This window comes from Phocoena sinus, chromosome 14 (assembly GCF_008692025.1).
Source record: "Phocoena sinus isolate mPhoSin1 chromosome 14, mPhoSin1.pri, whole genome shotgun sequence".
NCBI lineage: Eukaryota > Metazoa > Chordata > Mammalia > Artiodactyla > Phocoenidae > Phocoena > Phocoena sinus.
Genome location: NC_045776.1, coordinates 71,436,053 through 71,450,109, shown reverse-complemented (window position 1 = coordinate 71,450,109; position 14,057 = coordinate 71,436,053). Strand labels below are relative to the sequence as shown.

At 53.9% G+C, this 14,057-nt stretch overlaps 1 protein-coding gene across 2 annotated transcripts in view; it reads left to right on the top strand.

Annotated features, from left to right (window-relative positions):
- Positions 1 to 14,057, top strand: part of SART3 (spliceosome associated factor 3, U4/U6 recycling protein) — a 65,816-nt gene that overhangs the window by 6,915 nt on the left and 44,844 nt on the right. The window contains exon 1 of one of the 2 annotated variants that reach the window (XM_032603416.1): positions 9,551 to 9,833. The exons of the other annotated variant lie outside the window; for it this stretch is intronic. The gene's annotated coding sequence lies outside the window, so the exon portion shown is untranslated. Of the gene's footprint in view, positions 1 to 9,550; positions 9,834 to 14,057 lie in introns of those variants that run through there. 2 annotated transcript variants of the gene reach the window in all.

Genomic DNA, 14,057 nt, shown 5'->3' with positions numbered 1-14,057 from the left:
AATCCAGATGCGGCTGGGCTGCGAGCACGTGGTGGATCCCTGGAGTGATGGGGGCAGGGAGGCCATCCTCCTGCAGCCCCTCTCCTCCGCCGACCCCACATCCATCCGGAGGGGGCCGGGGTTTGGGTTTCATAACACACAATGGCCACTGTCCTGCTCAGTAGGGAAGGGCCCTCCCTCTCTCAACCCAGACAGGCTCCCGCCCAAGAATGTAGGGAGAATCGAAATACAGATACCGAGTACCCGGATGCTGTGTGGCTGGGACCAAGTCACTCAGCCTTTCTGGGTGGGACAGGCTCTCTCCTTCTTCCTGAACTCCTGCGGGGTCCTAAGCGCTGGGGTGTGGCTGGGAAGTGCATGAAGCTTCCTCATGACAGGCAAAACCCAGGTAAGACAGAAGCGGACTTTGGCGATCCCTGGGGAGCAGGCGGGGAGACATCTCCCAATCAGCAGCATCCTGGTCAGCGGCTCCCCATTGGTGCCCAGTGGGCCCTCCAGAGAACGTGGAGTGTGTGGCCTTAGCCACAGCCTGTGTCCCCAGGGACTGCTGGGGGGGATAAAGGAGGTGGTCTGAGCCCCAGTGCAGGAGTCAACCTCTCCCTCACCTCTGAGCTTTTACAGCTACTATTCCCTCTGCCTAAGACACCCTTCCACCCCCCTCCTTGCCTTGCTAACTCTCATCTTCTAGCTTCTGGCTTAGATGTCCCCTCCTCCTGGGAGTCTTCCTGGATGCCCCGCACCCAGCCTCTCTTCCACAGTCCCCTGGGCTCAAGGATGATAAAAATTGCTTACAATTAAGGGACATCTGTTATGTGCCAGGCATTGCTCTAAACAGGGGACATCATTAACTCGTGGCAACCCTACGAGGTGGGCACTGTTATTATCCCCATGTCACAGATGGGGAAACTGAGGTCCAGAGAGGGGAAGTCAGTTGCCCAGGTCCCACAGCCAAGATTCCAGGCCTGCAGTCTAATTCTGGAGTCTGAGTTCTCCACTGGGCTCTACTGCTTTTCTGATGAATGAACGAGTGACAATGAAGGAAGTGCTTGGGGAGGGAACAGCAGGGCCCCACTACCACTGAGGCTTAGAGCCGCTCCACTCTGCTCCCGCCTCTGTGATGGAGTTACCCAGGAGGGGCCGTTTATGCACACACATCTGGCTGGCACCAAGCGGGGAGTGAGCCGCGGAGGGAGACCGTGGTGGGAGCGTGTGTGGCTAGGGCCAAGTGGGGGTGGGGGGAGAACGGGGCTTAAGCGTGTGGGTGAGGGGTTCCAGTGTTCCCAGGTATCCGGGAGGCTGCCAGGGCACAACCAGGGCCCCACTTTCCCAGGGCTTTTAAAACCTCACGGCGGCCCCCAGCCTGGGAGTCTGTCCTGGGGCCAGGCCCGCTGCTGCCGTCGAGGGGGAGAGGGAGGGCGAGCAAACCCACCCCGAGACATGAACCCTAGCTCGTGTGGGAATGGGGCTCCTGGTGACGTGTGGTAGGGTTGGGGGTTGCTGAAGAGCCCTCTTTCCCATGTCCTGTGCTCGACAGGCTGGGCATAATCTGGCTGAGGTCATGTCCGGGGTGTGGGCAGGAGGGGCAGAACCCACACTTCCCAGGCCGTTGTGTGCTGAGCACATCATCCTTAACCTTCTGGGGTGCTCAGAGTGGTTTGGGCTCTGGGGTGAGACCACTTGGGTCAATGCCAGCTCCACGCTTTCCTGGCTGTGTGACCTTGGGTGAATCACCTCACCTCTCTGGGCCTCTGTTTCCATGTGTGTAAAGAGAGGATGATCCTACCCCACCTGGCAGGGCTCTCCACCTGCACAGTGGGATTACCTGGGAGCTTTTAAAAATCCTGACTCCTGGACCCCACCCAGACCAATGAAATCATCGTGTCTGAGGGTGCGGCCAGGCAGTTGTCACAGGCAACATTCACAGTCCACGAGGAGAGGGGCCTGGGGGTCTGTCCGCCACTGTCTCCCTAGCTCTCAGCACGGTGCCTGGCACATAGCAAGTGCTCCGTGTGTGTGTGTGCATATGTGTGAGACTGAAGGAAGGCATCGTGCCCACACATCCATAACCGCATTTAACCCTCCCCACACTCTACAGAGAGAGGAGCAATATCATTACCCCCATTTTACAGATGAGAAAGCTGAGGCTCAGAGGGTGTAGTGACTTGCCTGAGGTCACACAGCCAGGCATAGCTGGTATTTGGACCCAGGTCTGTGGCTCCTCAGCCTGGACTCTTCGGCGCTGAGTCTCCTGCCTCATTTTAGAACTTTGTGGTCCAAAAGTAGAGCCCCTCCGCTGATGGTAGGGTGGGCACGTGCGTTTTGTATCCATTGCATTTCATCTTGGGTCCCCCTTCTTTGTTCCAGGCCCACCCTGCCTCCCAGGGTGATGACAGTGACTGCCCAGTGCCTGTCTCTGTTTTCATTCATAGACACTTGGAATCATCCAGTTTACCTTCGTTGGGCTTAATTAAAACTCTGGATTCCAAGGTGGCCCGGGAGCGAGTAGCAGGGTCCTAGATCTTTTGTTTTCCAACCGTAATTCTTTAGTGAGCACCTACTCTGTGCCAGGCATTGGGGAGAAACTGTTAACAAAACAGATCTGAGGCTATATTCTCATGGAGGAGATGAAACTTCATAAAAGAATCATCCAGATGCAGCCACAATGATTAATAACAGGCATAGCCTCCATTTAAAAATGGACAGTTATTCACTTCTGGCGCTTTACCCATATTACTTTTTACAGCTTTACCGAGGTATAATTGACACACAATAAAATGCACATATTCAAGTGTACAGTTTGATAATTTTGACATATGTGTATAAAGCCATCACCACAATTAAGATAATGGACATATCCGTCACCCTTTGTAATCTCTCCTTACTGTTCCTCTGCATCCCCCACCGCAGTCCCCAGGCAACTATTGATCTGCTTCCTGTCACCATGAATCATTTTTATTTTCTGGAGTTTTGTATAAATGAAACATACAGTGCAGTGTGTACTCTTTTTTTTTTTTTTTCTTTTCTTTTCTTTTTGGTCTGGCTTCTTTAACTCAGCATAAATATTTTGAGATTCATTCATGTTGTTGTATCTATCAATATTTCCCTCTTTTTTACTGCTGAGCAGTATTCCCTTGTGTGAATGTATGAAAACTTATCTGTTCACCAGTTGATGGATGTTTGGGTGGTTTCCAGCTTTGGGCTATTACAAGTAATGCTATGAACTACTGATATTATTTTATCTCTTCCTCCCAGCCTTCTTAATGAGATGATGGTTAGTTCTCCCCATTTTACAGATGAAAAAAATGGAGACTCAGAGAGGTCAAGTAATTTATCCAAGGTCACACAGCCAGTAGTTGGAGCATAGAATCTTAAAGAGTGAGAATGTTTGAGCTACATGACTTTAGGGAACCGCTAAAGTTCAGAGAGCCTCAGACCAGCCCCTCATTTTATACTCGGGCATCTGAGGCTGGGTCTCGTCCAGAGCTGGGTGAGAATTTGGGGCTCCAGTGGGCAGTCTTGTGCTGTGCCTGGCTCTGCTCTGCTTTATCCTGGCTCTTCATCTGGTTTGGGGGAAGGATCTGTCTGGAGTGGGATAGGGATTTGACATTTTTTCAGGAGGTTTTAATTTCAGGATTCCTCCGGCTGCTCAGAAATAGCAGGAAGGATTTTGTGCTGGCTCCAGGGCCCGGGAGGTTCCCCCGCAGCTGCTCCCCCTCCCCAGGCGGGTGCAGGGTTTATGGCGGCAGCTGCAAAGTATAAAATAGTCCTGTTCGTAAATCTGCTCTTGCCAGGGTCCCTGATGCCAGAGGCCTCTGCGATGCTCAGCATGGAGTCCCACCAGCCGCTGGGGACCTGCAGGGACACTGAGGGTGCCCTGGCAGGCCGGAGGGTCCAGGTTTAGGGTGTCTACCTGTGGCCTCTCCCTAAGGGTTTGGGGAGCCCGACTCAGCTGGAGGGGCTGGAGAGGGGAAAAGACTGGGGTTGCATACGGGGGATTGGTAACAGCGACGGAAGGAGGAGGTAGTGGACACGGAAATAAGGAACCAGGAGACCCAGTTAAGGGTCCTCCTAGCTGTGTGACTTGGGCATGTCACCTTTTTGAACTATGGGTTCCTCACTTGTAAAGCTGGGGCCACAGCCCTTGCCCTGTCTCCCCACAATACTGTGAGGTTAATAGATGTGAATGCACTTTACAAGGTGCAGGGCAGGGTAGCCTGATGGTTAGGGGTTCAGATGACCCGGGATGGAATCTCAACTCTGCCACCTCCCAGCTGTGTGACCTTGGGCAAGTCACTTAATCTCTCTGGGCCTCAGTTTCCTCATCTGTGAAACGGGACCTTGGAGGGTTGGTGGGAGTTGAGTTCATTCCCTTATAGGGCTTAGAACAGGCCCCCACGAGTGCTCAGTGAATGTGGGCTTTTGTTAGCTGTAAACTGTGAAGTGCGGTGTCCCACGAAGAGAAAAGAGGGAAACTTCTGTGTCTAAAGGTCTGGCTGTTCTGCAAGTTACCTCTTCTTTCCAGGTCTAGGTTTAGAAGCTTCAGAATCAAGAGATCAGTGATTCTAGATGCTTGGAACTTTAGAGTCTAAACATCTATTCTTGGGGGGGCAGGGCAGAGGGTCCTAGAAGGGTTGGTGAAATCTGAGCACTTCCAGCAGCCAGGGAAGTCCCGTGAGCTCCACGGAGCGGGTGACGGACATGGCCAGAGACAGAGACAGGCTGCTGTGGCCCTTTGGGTGGAGAAAAGTCACCCTCACCCTGTGGGCCCCTCTGCAGGGGTCTGGCGACCAGTGGGGGCTAGGGGTCATGCTGCAGCTGTTCCCCCTATCCCTCTGGGGTGCGGTGACCCCAGCCAGGGCTTGTACGTTGTCTGGCAGGCACGGCTGGAGGCGTGGCCGGCAACACGGGCTGGGGAGCCCAGGGACTGGGGCCCATCTGGGGCAGGCACTGGGCCTATTTCTAGGTTGGAAAGGGGAGGGGGACCCAGTGGGATTAATTGCCTGATGACCTGGAACATCTCTCCTCCCCTCTCTGCTGTGTTTCCCTCTAAAACAAACCAAATGCTTAGACTGGCCAGAAACTCCTTCAGGCACCGTGGGGGAAGGGCAGTAGGTGTCTACATCTCCGAAAGACTGGGGTTCGAATCCCAGCATTCATATCCCACCTCCAGACTGCGTGACCTTGGGCAACTTCTGCCCTCTCTCGGAGCCTCAGTGTTTCACCTGTGAAACCACAGGTCCTGCCCTGCTGTGAGAATCAGATAAGAAAATGCTGCTTGAGCACGTGAGAGACCCCCTGAGCCCCCAAATCTCCCACCTGTGCCCTTCCTCAGGGTTTAGATCCCACCACGAGGGCCTGTTTCCATCACTGCTTCAGCATGCACTGTGTGGCAAGTGTGGCACTGAGCACTTCCTACACACTGCGTCTTCACAGAGCTGAGGGCGGTACAGGCATTATCCACCTTCTACAGAGGGAGGCACGGAAGCTCAGACAGGCCAAGTGACTCGCCCAAGGTCACGCAGCCAGAAAGGCCCTGAGCCAGGCTTTGAACGTCCTGCGCTTGTCGTATCCCATAGGAAGTGCTCCAACCACAGCTCCGCACGGCCTACAAGCCTATTCATGAATGAACGAGCGCGTGAATGCAGAATAATGGGGTTGGAGGAGGGGGCCCAAAGCCAATGTGTCCAGACTTCCATGTGACCCCACAGCTCAGCGGGAGGCAGGGGCGTCACCACAGCTGCCGGGGGCTGCACCCACCGTGGTCTGCGAGGAGGAAAGGCAGGAAAGAGGGCTTTGACCACCACGGGCAGCGGAGTCTGGCCCCTGCTGTTCACAAACTGCGCCTGCGCGCGCCTTGCGTGGGGCGGGCACTCCGCTGGGGGCAGGGTGGCACCCCAGCCCCTTGCGCCACCACCCAGCAGGCGGCCTGTCTCCCCTCGCTACCGAGTGTGCTGAAGGGGCCTGCGAGGCCACGTGGCCCGGGAATGACCAAGCTAGTCTGTCGAACGCCAGCCAACGCTTTGCTCCTGCCCCGGACGCTGCATGGGGACGCCGCCGAGAGTCCACCGGGTCCAGGGTCAAGCTCACAGCCCTGAGCTCTCTGGAGGCGTGAACTTGGAGGTGGGCACCCAGGCAGGCACTGGCCCTGGGTCTGGAGCCCTGGGGTGGAGGTCTGGCTCTGCCCAGTCCCTGGCTGTGCCGCCTGAGGAAAGTCGCTCACCCTCTCTGGACCTCAGCTGCCTCTCCCACAAAGGAAAGAAGGAGGCTTGATCTGGATTTCAGATTCCACCCACCTGCGGGCCTCGAACTCTGTTCCCGTGTGAGCCGTTATTGTCAGCAGCTGGGGGAGGGGCTGCAGGACGCCATTTTTCCTGAAGCAAAAAGAATCGCTCAATTCTTGGACGAGAAGATCTTGGAAGAGCCTGGCTTCTTTACCCTCTCGAATCCATCCCCAGGGAGATCAACCTCCCCCCACGTTAAGAGACCCCTGGACGAGTTCTCCCAGCTCCTTTGACGGTCTCTCCAGCATCTGAACAAACCCTCAGTCTCAGGAAGCCCTTTTCCATCTAAGGTAAGTTGAGCCGATTGGGCCCGAGGGCCGATTTCCCTGCAGCCTGGCCCGTAGCACGAGCTCTGGCTGGAAGGACCGGGCCAGCCACTGGGGAGCCAGTTAGAGACACTTCTGAATTTTTCCCCTGGCCTCTCACAAGAGAAGAACATCTCATCTTTGTACGGATCTGATCTCCGCACTGTCTGGTTTTGAGTAGACTGCGGGGAGAGAGAGGGGGGCCTTTTGGAGGGTCGTACTGCAACATCTACCAAGGTTGTCTGTGTCCTTGTCCTTTGCCCCAGAGATTCTCTTCTGGAATCTGCCTACAGAAATACCTGTGTGTGCGCCCTGAGATGGGATGTTGGTGCCAGCGTTGTTTAGAATAAGTGACAAAAAGGGAAACCCCTTATGTGCCCATTGCTGCGGGAGGCTTAAGGAGATGGTAGACCTGTTGAGTGGGAGGATATTCAGAGAGGATTCGCTTCTGGGGAAAGGGTCTGGACATAAAAACTATCGTCAACATTTCCCAGTTTGCTTTTCACATAAATGATTTCATGTGAAAAATCACTACGAAGTCGGTTTGATCAGCTTCCTTGAACCAACGAGGGAGCGTCCCTGAGCAGTAAATTGTTGACGGATGCGGTACCCCAGGGGCGAAGGGACTTGTCACACAGCGGGTGAGTTGGGAGAGGGCTCAGGTCCTGGGTCTGGCCTGGCAGCTCATCCTCCTTGTGGTCTGTGTTCTATCTAACGTTAGGGGAAAGGGCGACCCTGGCGTAGGGGACTCACACCTGGGAGTCACCTGTTTGAAGTGTGAGCCCAGACTTCTGCTACCTGGGCTCCAGGTATCCCTAGAACAGAGCCAGTTCAGGGTGCCTCTGGGTCAGGTGTCGGGCAGAGTGGGACCTGGGCGAGCTTGAGAACGGGGATCACAGGCGGCAGAGCTGGACAGCCCTTGAGTCATCACGTCGTTCCCAGGCCATCCTGCACGTGGGTGTCTTTGCAGACACCAGGTCCTACTGGGGGGCTTGCCAAGGCAAAGGGTACAAGCATCGGGTTTTCAGAGTTGCTGCCAAATGACTTTTCCAAAATGCATCACCAATTTCCATTCCTATCTTGGTCTAAGGGTGGTTCCGTTTCCCCATACCCTTGACGACACTGTGAGTTTCCAGTCAAAGAGATGAGAAGTGGTATTCCATTGTTGTTTTTGTTACGCTTCTCTGATTACAGGTAAGAGAGGAGCTTTTAACCTCACGGAGTTCCTCTCCTATGAATTACCTGTTTCTATCCTTAGTTTCCACGTGTATTGGTGGGGTACCCACTGATTTTCAGCTTTTTGAGCTGCAGAATCCTGTGTTTGAACAAACTCTTCCTAGGAATCCTAAGTTAAATGAAAGCAGAGCTGCATCCTGGAAGGGGGGGTTGGGATACCCAGAGGGCACCTGTTTGCCCCCTTTTCTGCCTCTGCAGGGGCCCCTAGGGCTCAGGGGAGCAGAGTTTGCAAACAATTGGTATAGTCCTACCACTCCAGCTACAAATGGGGAAACAGACCCAAAGCCACCCAGAAAGGTAACGGCGGAGTCTGGTCTCCAGCACAGATCACCTGACTCTGTCAGTGTTCATTCGAGAACGATCTCTAGGTAGATGATCCAGCCGTGAGTGACAGTTTCCTCACTTCCAGTCTATGCCCTTCACTTGTTTTTTGTGTGATGCTGGTGATAGATGTGGAGATGATGGCGGTGGGGATGGGGTGGTGGAGGTGATGGTGATAAGGTGATCATGATGTTGGTGGGCGTGGGTGGAGATGGCGGTGGCGGAGGTGGCGGAGGTGCTGATGGAGGTGATGGTGGAGGTGGCGGAGGTGATGGTGGAGGTGATGGTGGAGGTGGTGGAGGTGATGGTGGAGGTGATGGTGGAGGTGGCGGAGGTGATGGTGGAGGTGATGGTGGAGGTGATGGTGGAGGTGGCGGAGGTGCTGATGGAGGTGATTGTGGAGGTGGCGGAGGTGATGGTGGAGGTGGCGGAGGTGATGGTGGAGGTGATGGTGGAGGTGATGGTGGAGGTGAACATCCTTGCCTTGTCCCTATCTTCATGGGAGTGCTTCCAAAGTTTTCCCATGAGCATGATGTTTGCTGTAGTTTTCTGGTAAATGTCCTCTTTTCAAGTTAAGGAAATTCCTTTCTATTCTTAGATTGCCAGGATTTTTGAGTTGCAGATGGGTATTGAAGTTTATCAGATGCTTTCCAGTCTCTACAAAGATGAGACAGTTCTTTTCTCTCACCGTGGGGCACTGGATGGAGACATCCCTGGGACAATCTGGGTGAACTGATTTTGCCTCAAGCCTGGAACCTCGCTCTCTCTCGTCCACTTTCCCTGTCCCTTCTTTCTCTCTCCCTAAACACAGACACTTTTCCAGGCCCAAGGAGCCTGACGGTAGAGGAGGGTGAGGCATCAGAATAGAAATGATCTCCCCGTGCTGGGTCAGCGCTTTCCGCCTGCCTGACTTCTGCTGCCGTTTCCTGTGCTAATCCCAGGGGGGACCAGCCCCCCTCCCCATCTGGTTCCAGACATAGCTCGAGACATTCTGAGGGTGCATTAAAATGCTGGTGGCAGACAGACAGGGGAGGATCTTGCAGCCCCGCATTCCTCTCTGGGGTGCCGGAGGAGGGGTGGGCGCGGGGCGGCGTGTGGTGAGGCAGGAATTTGTCTTGGTGGGGGCGGGGTTGGTCCGGGGTGTGGGGAGAAGGGCTGGGTTGCTAGGCAAAAGCGGCAGAGATGAATCATGTTCTGGCTTGAGCTGGTTATGGGCTAAAATGAGAAGTTATCCAAGGATGTGGAATCTTTTTGTTTGAGCTGGAAGGGAGTATGGAGGCATTGGGTTCAGCCCCCTGGTTTTGCAGACAGAGGAACCGCAGATACAGAGAGGGAGAAAGGTTTGCCCAGCGAGTAAGGAACGGGCGTCTTGCCTCCTAGCTTTTTCCAGGGACTGTGGCCAGAATAAGGCTTTGGCACCAACTCCTGTATTGTATGCGGTTACCGTTCTAGGCATCCGAGATTTCATGAATCCTCAGGCATGCTTTCCCTGAGGAAGAGAAATCCAGAGCGATACGCTCTGGGATGGCTATGAACGGTGTCATGCCAGGGTGGATGGGGGAGGCCTGTCTGGGGAGGTGGCATTTGAAGTGAGACCTGGATGCAGGCGGCAGCCCTGAGAAGCTCTGGGAAGAGGGCTGCAGGCAGAGGGACCAGCCAGTGCAAAGGCCCTGCGGTGGGAATGAGTTTGGTGAGTTTGAGGGACAGCAGGGAGGCCAGTGGGCTGAGGGAGGCAAAAGCGGGGACAGGCAGGGCCTTGGAGGCCGGAGAGAGGCTTGATGGGAAGCTGTTGCCTGACATTAATCAGGGGGCGAGATCCCCCTCGTGATTCCTTCTCCTGCCCTGTGGTGCCTGCTAAGGGCCTGTCCTGTGGATTAATGAGCATTTAATAAGCACCTACTGTGTGCCCGGCTGTCCTGGGCACTTCGCCTGTATGGTCTCATTTCACCCTGCAACGGCCCCTCCCAGGCTGACCGTCGGAGGGGGACAAATGGGAGAGGCCCACACTTGCCCATAGCCGCTCTGTGCAGGCCTCGCGGACCCAGGCTCTGTCCCTTGAGGCCCTCTGCTCAGCCAGAAAAGGACTGGCCTGCACGAGCAGCTTGTCCTTTGGTTCAGCTTCTTAGGAAAAAGAGTGGGAAAGGTCGAGAGGAGACTCAGATCCCGGCGGCCGCCCCAGAAGACTTGCCAGGAATCAGGGCCACGCTGGCCCGAGCCTTCGGGGTTGGAAGGGACGAGCACCCACTTGAAGGGAGGTGGTCCCCAGGGGCCTGCTGTGGTGGGAAAGTGAGTGAGAATCCAGGGCTGAAGGGCAAATGAGACAGTGTGAGAAACTCCCCCAAAGCTCCTTTGCCGCCAGATGGTAAGCCCAGCAGATGCCTGGGATTCCACCATTAATGATTTACACTAAGCCTGGCTTTTCGCTCGTCTTCCTGTAAGATGCAAATCTCCTTTGGAAGAAAGAGGGAGAAGATGAAGTCTCAAACCCAATATTGTGATAAAATTCAGAGATAGTAAGTGGTAGGGGCCTGGACAACTCCGAGGGGCCATCAGATTTAGAGCTCCCCACAGGGTCAGCGGAGACTTTTGGTGGGGCTGCCCTGCTGCCCACCTTCTCCCTCTGCCCACTCCTGCTTTCCAAACCAGGCTTCCACAGGTGTTGATCCCAGGAACACTCCTGGATAAACACCCTGCACGTTAACTCCATCTAAGAGTCAACTTTCTGGGGCATCTGACCTGTAACAGTGAAGGTGATGATGGTGTTTATAAAGTTGATACTGATGATCACGACCGTGATGACGATGGTGTTGGTGACGTTGGTGATAATGTTGATACTGACGACGATGGTGCTGATGATGGTGATGGTGGATGAATCAGCCCGCTCGGGCTGCCATAACAAGATACCACAGATGGCGCGGCTTAAACAGTAGGAATTTCTTTTCTCACAGTTCTAGAGGCTGGAAAGTCCAAGGTCGAGGTTCTGACAGGGCTCAGTTTCTGGTGAGAGCTCTCTTCCTGGCCAGTAGATGGCCGCTTTGTCCTCACATGGCCTCTGAGCGTGTGTGGAGAGACCTCTGCTTTTAAGGTCTCACCCTTATGACCTCATTTAACCTTAATTACCTCCTAAAGACCCTACCTCCAAATATAGTCACAGTGAGGTTTGAGCTTCAATATATGAATTTGGGGGAGGGGGGTGCAATGTAGTCCATAGCAGTGACGTTGGTGACAATGATGGTGGCAGTGACCACGATGGTGACAGTGTTGCTGCCGCTGATGTTGGTGATGACGATGTTGCCAATTGCGATGGCGATGGTGGTGGTGACGATGATGACAGTGACGACTGTGACAGTATTGAGGCTGGTTATGGTGAGGATGATGGGGGTGGTGTTGATGATGGGGGTGATGGTGGTGATGACAGGGACGATGATGATGGGATGATAGCTAGCATTTATTGAGTGCTTATTACATGCCTGGCACTGTGCTTTTTTTTTACTTTACATGGGATCATTCTTTTAATCCTTACAACAGACCTCTGACTAAGGAGCTAGTATCCTGCTGATTTTTCAGGAAGGGAAATCAAGGCTCAAAGAGGTTATGTACCTGCCTACAGTCCCATAGAGAGCTCATGGCAGAGCTGGGATTAGAACCCATGTCCCTAGGTCCCCATCCAAGGTTGTACCTTCATATCCCGTGGTTCGGTTCAAAGGGGCCGTGTGTGATGGGAGGTGTTTGGGGGGGTCCAGCCTGATTTCCCCACTGGGGCTCCCTCTGATCCATCAGCCTGAGGCCCCGGGGGGCAAGATGGAGGCCCCTGGAACCTCTTTTGCACCAGCAGCTCTGGGGCATTAAGGGTTGTCCTCACCTGGGGGGTCTGGGCCTTCTGGAGTTATTCCGGGATCTGGGCTTCTCTGAAGTGAGGCCAGGGGCTGGAGTGTCTAACACGACATTTCCAAAGATAGCTGGGCGGGGAGGGTGCTGGTGGTATTTGAGGCTGTGCCCTGTGTCTGACCAAGCACTGTGGAGTGAGCTTGCCCATCAAGCCACGTGGGACAGAAGTCACTTCTGTGTGTCCCCTGCACAGGGACAGCCAGACGACGACTTTCTGTACTTTTGGAGGCCTTGCTGGGAGGGTGCGTCTCAAGGCAAAGACATCATAGATTGGAAGCCTGGAAGTCATAGTATTTTACTTTACATTTATTTTATTGTATTGTGTTAATTCCATTTAATTTTTTTTTTTTTTTTTTTTTTATGCGTTACGCGGGCCTCTCACTGCTGTGGCCCCTCCCGCTGCGGAGGACAGGCTCCGGACGCGCAGGCTCAGCGGCCATGGCTCACGGGCCCAGCCGCTCCGCGGCATGTGGGATCCTCCCAGACCGGGGCACGAACCCGTGTCCCCTGCATCGGCAGGCGGACTCTCAACCACTGCGCCACCAGGGAAGCCCTAATTTTTAATTTAACTTTATTTTGTCATGCTGTGTGACTTGCGGAACCTCAGTTCCGGACCAGGGATTGAACCTGGGCCCCGGCAGTGAAAGTACCGAGTCCTAACCACCGAAGCGCCAGGGAGTTCCCTATAGTATTTTAAAACCAGTAACAGTAGCAGTAGTAGTGACAGTAGTAGTAATAGTAACAGTTGCTATGAGGAATAATAAGACCGATGCTAATAATAATAATGGTAACAGCAGTAGAGAGAAGGGACCAGTCGCAAGCTGAGAGCTTGGGCTGGAATCCTGCTGCAGCCACTTCCTGGCTCTGTGATCTTGGACACATCCCTCTACCTTTTAGTTTCTTCATCTGTAAAATGGGATAATCATAGAATTTTAGGACTTTTGTGCAAAATAAATGAGCTAATCTATATAAAACACGCAGCAACTGTGTCTGGTATGTAGCTGGGGCTGAAGAGTCATGCGTAATCATGACAATCACAGTAACGTCTATGAACTCTTCTTTTTTTTAAATTTGTTTATTTATTTTGTTTGTGGCTGCGTTGGGTCTTTGTTGCGGTGCGCGGGCTTCTCATTGTAGTGGCTTCTCTTGCTGCGGAGCACAGGCTCTAGGCGCCTGGGCTTCAGTAGTTGCGGCACATGGGCTCAGTAGTTGTGGCTCGCGGGCTCTAGAGCGCAGGCTCAGTAGTTGTGGCACACGGGCTTAGTTGCTCTGCGGCATGTGGGATCTTCCCGGACCGGGGCTCGAACCCGTGTCCCCTGCATCGGCAGGCGGACTCTCAACCACTGTGCCACCAGGGAAGCCCTGCACTCTTTTTTATATGCCACATGCTTTACATGCTTCATCTCATCTAATGGTCATGTCAACCAGACCAGGTAGGTACTATTATCGTCCCATTTTGCAGGTGAATACACGGAGATTTGGGGTGGTTGAAGTCTCTTGTTCAAGGTCACAAGGGGTAGGCGGCGTTTGAACCCACCGGCTCTGACACCAGCGCGCCCACCTCACTCTGCTGTACCCTGCTGCTGGGCAGAGACGGTCTTCTCTGGGGAGGTTGGCTGATACCATCTTGAGGGATGGAGGAAACAAGTGGACAGGCCCCAAAGCCACCAATGAGAGATGTGCTCCACATCCATCTTCCGGTTGGGGCTGGGGCTCATCTGCAGGGTCCCCCTAACTCTACCAAGACTCAGTGGGACCCGAAAGTCTTCTGTCCCATTACGAGGATGGACACAGAGTCTCCTCTCTTGTCTCAAGTTCAAGGGGCCTTAGTCATCAAAAGTCACCCCTCATTTGCTTGGCCTTTTAAGAAGATGCCATGATAGAGACAGCTAGTTTTGACAGGACAGTTCTTAATGGGAAGCTGTGAAAGTGCATTTTGATGTGGTCCCAAGTGGCCAGAATCCAGGAATAACATCTAGGAAAGGTTACATTAGAGATGTGGTCATAGCCATGGTGGGGGTGGGAG